This window comes from Pteronotus mesoamericanus, unplaced genomic scaffold (genome assembly GCF_021234165.1).
Source record: "Pteronotus mesoamericanus isolate MK-2021 breed Mesoamerican mustached bat unplaced genomic scaffold, CSHL_Meso_final contig_179, whole genome shotgun sequence".
Classification (NCBI taxonomy): Eukaryota; Metazoa; Chordata; class Mammalia; order Chiroptera; family Mormoopidae; genus Pteronotus; species Pteronotus mesoamericanus.
Window position 1 is genome coordinate 2,807,358 of NW_026555075.1, and position 12,377 is coordinate 2,819,734.

The window sequence follows — 12,377 nt, forward strand, 5'->3', positions numbered from 1 at the left end:
GGCAAGTCAGCCCCACAGCCCACACTCCAGGAAGGGAGCCTGAAGCCCAGGAGCCACCTGTGTAGCAGCCTTGGGCTCCAGAAGGCAAGATACTGATTTCTGGACACTGTCTCTAGTACCGGGGGCCACTGAGTTCTTCTTGTGTTTTGCAGGCGAGATTGACCTGGAACTGGGGGGGCTGCCCTGCTCTACCAAATTGAGCAGCATTTCAATAAAGACCTTTTTCCTTCCCCACCAACTTTTGTTTTATGCTTGTGTTTGGCAGCAGGTGGCCTGATCCCACTCCATTAAATAACACTATCTCAAACCAAATAACTGACATGTTGAATAATAAATCTCAATGGAAATTACATCGTATTTAAATCTAAACAACAATGAAACTATTATACAGAGTCCAGCACAAATAATGCCCCTATTTTATTACTAAATTATAAGCATGTCATTTTGTAACAAAACAATATCACTCTCAAGCACACCATATGGCATTTTAGGTGAAATGTCCAAATTGCTGTCCATCTCAGGCAAGACATTCACATACCCTACCAACCACACTCAAGCAAGTCTTACTTCTGCCGGGCCCTGTGTTTTGAAAGATAGATGATATAGCCACAGAAGTTTCATTCCATTATAAGAAGAAACAATATGACTCATTAAGTAAAATCTAATAATGAAAAAAGTTATTTTGCATTTTGTATTACAGTCCAATGTAATATTCTGCTCTACATGAGTCAGGAATCTCAGTTCCTCTTTTTTTTTTTTTTTTTGCAACTTCCAACATCTAAGGGTCCTTTGCTTTCAATAGCTTAGTTTGGGACAGGGAGTGAGGAGAAGAGAAAGACATGCAGGTATACAGGAAAAGAGTGAGATTATCTTTAATATCTTTAAATTGAAAGTTGCATGTTATCTATGTCCTTGTTTCATTTACAAGAATTAATCACCTGGCCCCATCTAAGTGTATGAGCTTGGGTTACCATTGTGAATACATGGATCTTGAGTGAGCACTAAATCCTTCCATAAGAGCATGACTAAGAAAATCATAAGCCCTGAGGTTCCTTTACTTAGGAGGCAGAAAACAAGGAAACCAGACATTTTAGGCTACTGTTAAGAAAGGAAGTGAAGAAGCCTTCAGGCTTATTGGAAGTGGGATGCTTTGATGGTATTAGTGGAGTAAAAGAATTAGCACGGCAGTGAGAGGACAGCAGACTGTTCTAGGAAGTTTGAATGTTTGAATTTATAACTTCAACAGTAACTAGATCTGGAGTGTGTTTTTTGTTTTATTCAGAGATCATTGTTTGGATTAAGAGGATAGAGCCAAAGTATCAATACTCAATTATTTGTAATGTATCATAGTTGGAAGGAAACATGCAATGAGTATTGAAATTGAAATTCAGTAAACTAATGTCATAGTTGACCTTTAATATTGCCCATAGTGTTCATTTTCTCGCTTGTTTCAAAAATAACCAATGGCCTGACTATCTATGCATGAATAGAATTGATCATGATGATAATCTTGGGATAATTTCTATTTTGCAGATTCTTAGATTTCTAAAACTCTCAAATAATTTCCAAGCATGTTTTTGGTTTATCATTATCTAGTTACATCTGTTTTGAATAGGATAGCTCATCTCCTCTTAGAATCTACTTTTTGTTTATATATAAATTCAAACTGTATAAGTGGATCTCTTGTGACTGTTTTGAGAATCATCCTGAAGCACTCTTTGTAACATTGCCACCAAAGAGAATTTATCTAACATTACCAAACACAAGTAAACAAACAAAACCTGAAAACACTTCTGAACCACTAAAACCCATAAAAATAAAAAGGAGCTTAAATAGGAAAAATTAAAACAAGAAAAAAAAATTCCAGTTTTCTCTTTTGCCTAGAACATTATTCCATAGAAACAGATCTTTAAAAAAATGTTTTAAACAACTACATTTGACAAAGATTCAAAGAATGTTGTTCATGATTTTCTTTTAATGAATGTTGAACTATACATATATAATACCTTCAAATATTTGAAAAAGATATGTGCATTTATAACATTTGTAATGGGATAAAACTACCCCATCATCAAAGTTAGTTAATATGTTTTTAATTTTTTATAAACTCTAGTAATATCATTTTCCATAAGAAAATGCTGTCGGGTGATAAGTGCATAGATCAGACAGGTCAGAAAAATCTAGTCAGACATTATTTGAATGCCCTGAAAAAGTGGAACAGTGCATATAATATTTGAATCAAGTTTGTAAGAAATGTTTGTACAGGATTCAGAACACTTAAGACTTGGAAGGGTGAGTGTTGATTTCAGACCACACAAAACAAAAGGTATCAGACCGCGAAGCTTCTTTGCCATATACATAATGCCATTTAGTTCTGATAACAAGAGTCTAGGATATTGGCAGCTGAGAGCGCAGCTGCTGATGGTAGAAGGCCTCAGTGTGAACCCAGGTTCTGACATTTAAGAAGCATATCCATGTCCAAAGCAAATGGTTTAATTTTCTTCGACTCAGTGTCCTCATCTGTAATATGGGGATGATAATATAAAAATATAAAGTACTTCCGATTCAACATAGAGCCTCCCAGTGCAAGTTCACTATTTTAACTGTTATAAGACAGAAAAAAAATGAGCTATCTCTGTCAATGCTAGAGAAAAACTCGGGTAAATTACAGTCAAGAGTATTAAAAAAAAGTTTGTAGGTCTTCATTATGCCAACTTTCTAAGGAACTTTGATGGGTAAATCGACCTTAGGTAATTTCTACATTGGTTTTAGAACTAAGAATTTTCTAGGATAATTTTGTCTTAATTATTTGGTTGTCAAGAAAAACAGCTTTAGATCACCACTCTTCCAAAATAACCAGCTCCACAGTATTTAGAAAGAATATTCTACTTCAATTATGGCAGCTATCATCCTTATATTTCATTTCAATGAATTCTTGCCAAACAAATTTATAGGTAGGAGCTATAATTCTGCTAAGAACTCCAGGATCCTGAAAGAAAAATAAAGCACAATATTTTATTTCTCTTTTTTACCTTCATTTGTTTGTTTTGCAGTCTTGCATCATAATATTTTCCATTCTTTTGCATTCTAGTTTCCTTAATATTTGACTTTTCTCATTGTCTAAATTTTTCCTTTTATTCTTTCATATGTTTACATTTCACATTTACATATGGTTATCTGCTGTAAAGTAAAATTGAACAACATATTTCAAAGGTATTTTAGCTTAGTGTATCAATACACAGTTCTGCTAACAGATTTCTATAGTATGTATATTTTTTCAAATAGAGTTCTTCCTGGCTACTCACCATTATCAGTATTTTTTTCTATGAAATTGATTAGTAATATATTTTGTAGCCCTTATACTATTTTAGAGATACATAAGTGTATTCTAAAACTACATTGATAATTATTAAAGGATCGTATTTCCTCAGACCTCTGAAAGGATTAGGTTGTATCCTGGGTCATACAGATTTGAACTATATGTTAGAGATGTACTAAGTTGCTATAATTAGTTTGCCAAACCTATTCCTTATTACTGTAGTTTTATTTTGGTATGTTCAGAAATATCAGTGATATTAACATAATGATAATAAATCCCTAGGCAATTTGAAGCTCATTATACTGTGCAATATATTAATTAAAATAGTATTTCATATCATTTAAATATTTGACAATTCCATTGCTTGAATTATTTAGTACATTATTTTATTAAGTATGCTATCTATTTTAGAAAGAATTCAGATGAGGAATGCATTCTTCTATAATAAAAAAATAAACATATCTGTATTTTCAACAGAGATCAAACTGTGCTGTCATGATTAAATTCTTAATTACTGTATTTATTATCTTACTGACTAAAAAGAGTTAATAAAAGCAATCACATATTTCTCATTGTCTATTTTTCTCATTATTTGCAAAAAATACATATCATGCTCATTATAAAATTAAGCTGTAAATTTTAGTATTTTTAAATGAAAACAAATTTACCATAAGATGAAAAATTCATAATATGACTTGACAGCAACATTTTAAAGTAAAATGGTATTTTGGTAGTGGGAGCTTAATACATTTAGAATCTGTTTTCACAAAACTCTTAACTTTCAGATCAAGATAACATTCAACATATCTTTGTATTAATGTTTAAACCACATTTATGAAAAGATATTTGCATTTAAGGTTCTGTCCTTTAAAGTCATGTGACAATAAATCCTTCACAACTGTGTGAGAAGCATTTAATTTAGAAATTTTATAAAATGAATATTTTATTACAATTCAATATGAAATAATTCCAACAGCATCTTAAAATTACTTGTCTTAAAAATAATGTCAACATTCAACCACTTTTAAGTTTTAAGTTGATTGCATTACATAGAACAGCTAAGCTGCTTCACAATGATACAAAGAAAAACTGTGGGAAATTGGAAGAGTTCGAAACCCAGCAATTTTCTAGTTTTGATTTCTAAGTATAGAACCTGAAGCCCGAGGCAGGCCTCGCCGAGCTCCATCTGATAACACCCCAGTCACTGCTTCAATTATTTTTGTTACGAGTCCCTAGAGCTATTAAAATGCACTTCATCAAAATGCTGTAATCTCTTCTATTTCTTCCTAGCTAAAAGATATTTTAAAAATTTGAGTAAGATAACACATTTTGGAATATCACAATTATGTATAACTACTAAAAGAATAAAGCAACGATCAGTTTGCTAACAAAATAAATTCAGGACAAATAAACTGGGAGAGAATTTTAGATGTCATTATGTTTCTTAATTCTTAACATTTAAAAAAAATTTCCCCTGGCTACATTCCTCTAAGGAACGGTTTATGCTACCTCTGCATATAACAAACACATAGTTGAATGCTTCAGTAATATTTTGTTCTTATGCCTTGGATATAGAATCATAGTAATGGTATTATCTAGAGATATTTTAAGGCTATTTTTGTTGATTCTTCTCGAAGATTGGCGCACTACTTTTGGCACACATTTCAACATTCTAACATTGTCCTACAATTTTCTGGTGTTCATTTGTCACACTGACAGAAACCAGTTTAAAATTTAAATCCATATCCCTCCTGAATCCCTTAAAAGAGTTTGGAGGCCAAAGCCCGTGCAGTGACTGATGATACTCCTGTCAGGTGCCAGAAGACCCAGCAAAATCGCTCAACAAGTTTCTTAACAAGATAAACAATAAGGCAGATTACAGAAAAACAAATGACTTATCATAAGGTTGCTTCCATGGCATTTTTCATATTTGTCCCCTAAAGACATTTTCACAAATAAAACATTTCAAAAGTAGGCAGTATTCCTACAAATGTATTTTATTTAATATTCTCTTAGCTTATTCAGTTTACAATTTGTAAAGAAAAAGACCATACAATTGAAACATATGGTAAAATTCCTAAAAAAAAAATGCTTTAATTTAATCAAACTAGTTTTCTATCTCAAAGATAAATAGAATTTGATTTTGTACGAGCTTTCCTATGAGTTTATTCATCATTGTAACCTAATTCTTTTTGTTTACAAATTTCCAACATCAAGACTATTGCCCATAAAATGTTTTTCTTTAAAACAATGTCTTTTGATGTCTAAGCCATGGAGGATTATTGCAGCATATTCCCACTTAACACAAGCCATAGTAAAAATATCTTATTTTTTGAGACTCCTTTTTTTCTAATTGCATATTTAAACCTACAGCAAAAGTCACAGAAGGCACATACATGCTTCCAGATCTTAATTCCAGTTCTTGGGATTGCACGCAAGAGGCACCTACACATTGGGAAATCCTTCCCTCGCAAATGTTGGGTATTTTACAATGCAACTCAATCCTGACTATCTGCCCAGAAAGAGCATCAGGTTACACAAATTAAGGGTTGGGTCCTACAAAACTGCAGCCCCACACACTTAGGATGGCAGCCAGCCACAACGCAGGTTGTTACTCATGCTTCTGCCGCATAGGCTATAGAGTAGAGGTTCCCCTGACATCACTGGACTTCAGAAGCAAGATGCAAGGCCAGTTTTTCACCTGTACTTTTGACTGTTAGTAAATCTGGTTTCCTAAAACCTCATCTGAAGATTTCATTTTGCTAGAGCTGCTCACAGAACTCAGAGAAACATTTTACTTAACCACATTTCCAGTTTACTCTAAAAAAGATATAACTCAGGAAGAGCCAAACAAAAGACAGATGTGCCTATCTCCCCAGATAGCCACTTGTTCACTAACCCGGAAGGAAGCTCTTTGAATGCCTGTCTTTCTGAGTTTTCATTACATGGTAATGATTGATTAAATCATTGGCCACCAGGGATTGATTTAATCTCCAACTTCTCTTCCATCTCTGTAGGTCAGAGGGTGGGCCCAGACTCTTCAAAGTTCGAATCATCTTGTTGGTCCTCCTGGCAACCAGTCCCCATCTTTGGGTGAGGTCCAAAAGTCACCTCATTAACATAACAAAAGACATCTTTTTCACTCCCAACACTTTAAGGAAGTTCCAGGTGTTTTGGGAGCTGCAGATTAGGAACTCTGGGCAAAGAAAAAATATATGAGCAATATTGATGAATGTTGATAAATAGCAGTATCACAATGTGTCGCTAAAAGACAGAGCTATATTAACGATTTTATCCAGACACAAGTTCTTGTGTTTACCCCTTCTTCTTAATGGCAGAATACATGTACACACAGGTTAAATCATCTGTCAAGAACATTGTATCTGGTCTAAGTGGCTTATAGTTTGAAAAATATCGCAGCTTGTTGATTTCAACTCCTTAACCATTGCAGTACCTTCTATAAAAATGAAACTTACTATATGCCACTTACTTGTTTATCTCTGTTACATTTGTATATTCAACAAAGTATAGTCTATATATAAAATATAAAATAAAGTAAGAGCTTGTTTTCCTGAGGCCTGCTATCAGCTTCTGATATAACATGCATATGTGCACCATACATTATAACTCAGCATACCATGGAAGTTTTAATGATAGGCTTGTGTATTAATATGAGTATAATTATTTTTATTCTTATAAAATAAATTAGAATATTAGATTAGTTCAAGTTTTTTGTATACTTTCGCTCTTGAATTATAACGAAATATTAGTTGTATCACCTAGATAATTTGAAAACTTTAAGAATACCTTTTAATGGCCCTGGCTGGTGTGGCTCAGTGGTCACTGGTTGGATTCCCAATCAGGACATATGCCTTGGTTGCCAGTCAGGTCCCCAGTAGGGGGTGTGCAAGAGGCAACTACACATTAATGTTTCCCTTCCTTATGCCTCCCCTTTCCTTCTCTAAAAAATAAATAAATAAAATATCTAAAAAAGTCTTTTAATGTTTATTATTCATATGAAATGGTATCAAAAGGAGGTAAAATCTGTCAAAGTCTGTGTTGATATCATATTGTGACTCATATATTACATAAGAGAGCAGTAAATGATTACTGAAAGCATTTTTGGAAATAACACTTAAAAGGAATAATTTATTATTAATTAATATTAGAAGTACATTTTCCATTCACTCATAAAATTCCTTAAAATTTCACAGGAAAAAGTCATGATTAAAAGTACAATTATATTGATTCGCTTAACTCGAATATACAACTAATTCACCAAGGTAGCAATGCCTGTTATGTGTTTTCCCTAATGTAATGATGTCCAACTATGTGAAATTTGGTTTTTAAGATGAAGAGAGATATTCCCTGGAACACATACTCAAAACATATTACAAAGATTTCACAGGACAAGTAGCTCTGAAGTTTTGATGCCACTTGTGACAGTTAATGTTCCTAAAAATGATCAGACAGGTAGAAATGTGCAAATACTTCATAAGAAAAACATGTCATACTTGTCTGTGATACTAACGTTGTTACCAGAATAAGACAAAAACAAAACAAAAGCCATTCATTAAATGAACAAGACCAAGACTAGCTGTTCTAATGGAAAGAATATAAATAGAATGGGGTTCACCATACCTGTGATCAGGGCAGCTCTGTGTTCTGGTAGTGACGTTCTCGAGCATAGTACCATTCTACTTGGTTATTGCAACAATGCAAACATATTTCCTAATGAGCTTTTCCCATTTAGTTTGATGCTTTCAAACTAAAGCATCAGTTCTTCCCTTCAAATGTCTCCTTTAAATGCCCCCTTTTTATTACTCCCACTGCTGCCTTGGTCCTCATAAATGTATCATTTTATGCCTGGATTATTACAATATTCTCAAATGTGTTTTCCTAATCTCTTGTTTCTCCATATTAATATTCTGAACCAATTGCTACTGAAATAATCATGATACACACCTCCGTTAAAAAATTTTGATGGTCTTTTTCAAGGAGAGATTGTAAGGTTTAAACACTTAGAACAACATTTAAGGACCTCCATATCAGAGCTATGCAAAATTGTGTTCATCAGTAATAAAAATTATTGAGTAAAAGGAGGAACTAAGATTAAGCAAGGCAGAGCTGGAAGAACTATGGCAGCATAAATTATTTAGCTGTTAATTTTACTTTCCCCATATCTATTGTCTCCCAAGTCTAATCATTGCCAGAATTTGACTTTCATTAGGGATTTATTTTAATGAGTAAGAAAGCACAAGCTATTTGAACACACTGCCTCTTGCTATTTTTTATGATTATTGAAAAATTACTCTAGGCACCTGTGATGATAGGAGAAAAGAGAATGCTCTTTATGTTATGGCACTCGTTTGAAATAAGGGAGTGATCGCTTGGAGTTTAGAAGCCATAATTATTAAATATCCATGGAAGCACCCATGCTGGCATGGGAAACAATACTTTATGAATGTTTTCATGTTTCTGCGGGGTCAGAACTTTCAGAGCAAAGATCGCTAAAAAATGTAGAGCGCCCTCCTTCTCCCCTGGATCTATTTGCTTACATTCTATTCCAAGGACAATGAATCCTGCGTCATTTGTTTACTTTTCAGGCTGGTGAAAAAGAAAAGATCTTCTCCTCCCGCCCTCTAGCTCTCTCCAAAGAGAATTTGTTTATATCCAGAACAAGGGTCTCCCTCGCTATATCTCCAGAGGGAAAATGGCCAAATACACACCTGTCCTACATGAAGCTCCAGATTTTCTAATTCCAGGGCCCTTTTCCTCTGGTTCAATCCCTGTGTGCACAGCAACATTTTGCTGTGATTGCATTGCCTTTTGGAAATTTGGGGCACAGGGAATCAGTGCTGTTAAGATTGCTTTGTGACTAAAGTCTGTCCTCTGATCCAAAAGTATGGTGTTCCTGTTAATAAATACATATCTAGATATGAGTAGATAGACATAAAGATTTGCATATGAATACATCCTCTATATATACAAATATACATACATATCATATATAAACATCCATATACACACATGGGTATATGAACATATGTATGTGTGTATACACCCATATATATAGATAAAACTACAGCAGGCTATAATATTAACAAGGCAATACCTAAGATCCTGCATAGCTTCAAACTTAACAGACTTTCCTCAAGAACTGCTTGAGGAAAGAAAAATAATTGCAAGCCCTGAAATATAGAGAGAATACGACAGAGTCTACTAGAAGAAGCAATTATGGAAATAACTAAATTTTTGACCCAAAGCAATAAGAAATCCCCCAGTATTTGTCACTAATTTATTATGTTCTCTGACTATTGGAGTTGGAAATCTTAAAAAAGATAAAATTTTAAATTTCCTAGAGATGGATTGAGGTTAAGTACCTAAGGTTGGGGATTGTTTGAGTTGAACTGAAATTTTCACGCTGAAGTTTCTTTATTCATACCTACATTCCTGAAGGTAGTGGATTGTAGCCCATTTATGTGGTGACTGAATTGAGTGAAACAGTTACTAAGAGCACTGAGGGAGGAGGATGGAGAAGGAATACAAGCAAAAGACTAGTTTTCATGTTCAAAATAAAGAGGGTCACTGTGGTTCTTATGTCAATTTTAAAATGATAATGCTGTTAAATTTTAAGACACATGTTACTCCACTACTAAACTATGCACCCATACTTCTTATTGTGGTTCTATCCTTGATATTAGTAAATCAGAAATCAAAGACCTTATTAGAACCACAAAAGCAGAACTTTAGGAATTGATGTAACACAGGGACTAATGGAGAAGAAGTGAGAGACAGATATGCATATGCCCTCATATTTTAAATCTAATGATACTGATAAAGGTCTAGTCCCAACTGTGGTCTTATTTGGAGGATAGTCTCTGTGGACCTTATGGCTAACCTTAGAGAGGACTAAAGTATGGATGATAGAAAACTGAGCAATGTCATCCACCCTTTACTAGGCTTGCTAGGTAGTTTAAGCCTTGAGCTACTTTGGAGAAAACTGTGACACAAGATATATGGCATTTATATACCTAACAAGAGGGAATTTATAATGAACAAGAAATGAATGATCTTTGCATGTCATTGCTAGCAACTATCTATTTTTCCTTACTACTTAAACTATGCCTGCAAGTCATATTAAGGCAGAAGATAGATAGTCAGGAATGAGGAAACTGGAGGCATCCTAAAACTAAGACCAAAGACATCAACACAGAACAGAGACCCTGTTCTAAGACCAGTTTTCCCCACCTTCTGGAAAAGTGTTAGGTTATGGTGAATCATGACTGCACCTGTGTAGAACATGCTACATGACTCTTACTTCATTATAAGAGCATTATAATAAATTAGCATTGTGAGCCCTTCTTCCTGGTGGGCAATCAAGGAAAATCATAAGAAACCACACATGCAGTAGCTTAAGAGTAATATAACTACTTGTACATGCACAATAAAAGCCTACCACAATTACCCAGGAAATGTCCCCCTTAAACGGATAAACTCCCTCCAGCCACCAGGGGTCAATGCTTGGATTTGACCTGCTCCCATATTCTGTGGAATATACTATCGCTTAATAAATCTGCTCTCTGTGCTATGAACTTGCTGTGTGTTCTGTTCTATTCATTGTTTGCTATCACCAAAAATATGGTTACTTGTGTCCACCTGCAACACTATTGTAAATAGTCTAAAGACTATTAAAGAACATTAACCCATGCTGGCTAATGCACCAATGAACCTTTATTATTACTTTTTTAAAATTGAATTTATTCAAATGATACTGGTTCACAAAACCATTCAGGTTTCAAGTGTACAAGTCAATAAAACATCCTCTGCACACTGCATTTTGCACCCATCACCCCAAGCAAAGTCTCTTTCTGTCCTCATTTTCTCCCTTTTGACCACCTTCCCCTACCTCCAACCCCTTTCCCCTCTGGCTATTGCCACATTGTCATCTGTGTCTCTATATTCCATGCATTTGTAAGAGACCACAAGGTCAGCAATTTCAGGATCCCTAAATGTGCATAACCATAATTAACATCAGTAGAGGTTAATTATAGCTACACATAAAGCTTCTTTACAATCTAGCAGAGAATAAAACCAACCAGAACATTTTAATTATTGTATAAATTATAATTATCTAGTCAGAGTACTAGTCACTGTAAATACGGTTGAACTTGTCTTCTGAAATTGGATTTTTGAAACAATGATGCTTCATAAATAAAACAGTGCAGCTTAAGTAAAGATCATACAACTTCAGTATTAATGATTTTAGCTAAAAATCCATCTACTGGTTCTAATACACTGTAAAATAGGTAAAAAGAAAATGAAGGGTTTGTTCTGTCTTGTCTTATGGACCAGGGTGGACAAAATTTAGCTGATCGTGATCCGTACTTATTATTAGATTAACATTAGCAGGCTATTTTGCCCACTTATAAATGTATTTATTTTTCACACCAAAGTAACTCACATAAACATATGATAACTAGAATATTATCTGTAAAACACAGCAACCTACAAGCTTCTCAAAAGGAAGGAATATGTAAATATTTTAGGTTTTTGTTAAATGTTTGATTTAAAAAAGGATGAATACTGAGATTTAACAGTCATCTAGTGAGAAAAATAAAGATAAGACATTTCAATTAAGGAATGCCTCCAAAAGATTCCTTAGGGGAAGAAAGAGATATTAAATTATTGATATTTACTGGTAGATCTATTATAGTTTGAAATAAGTAGAAAGAGCTGGAATCAAGGTGGCACAATATGATTGACAGTATGTTTAGCACTCCACCATCAGGAAATTTAATATCCAAATATAGTGCCTGTTTCCATGCTTACAATGAAAATTTTTGGATAAGGGCTTCTAAGTGATTTGTTGGGTCTATGGCCCTCATATGTTCAAGGAAGGACAAATAGAGTATGTGCTGTGACCAGTTCAAATCTTTTTCCAGCTCCCAGCCCTTTTCCCTTGGAAAAATAATGCTAACTGTTTTCAAGTATTAAAAGGACCCTCATATTTGTCTAAGCTAAAAGTGGTTATTTAATTACCTGTGATATAATTGTC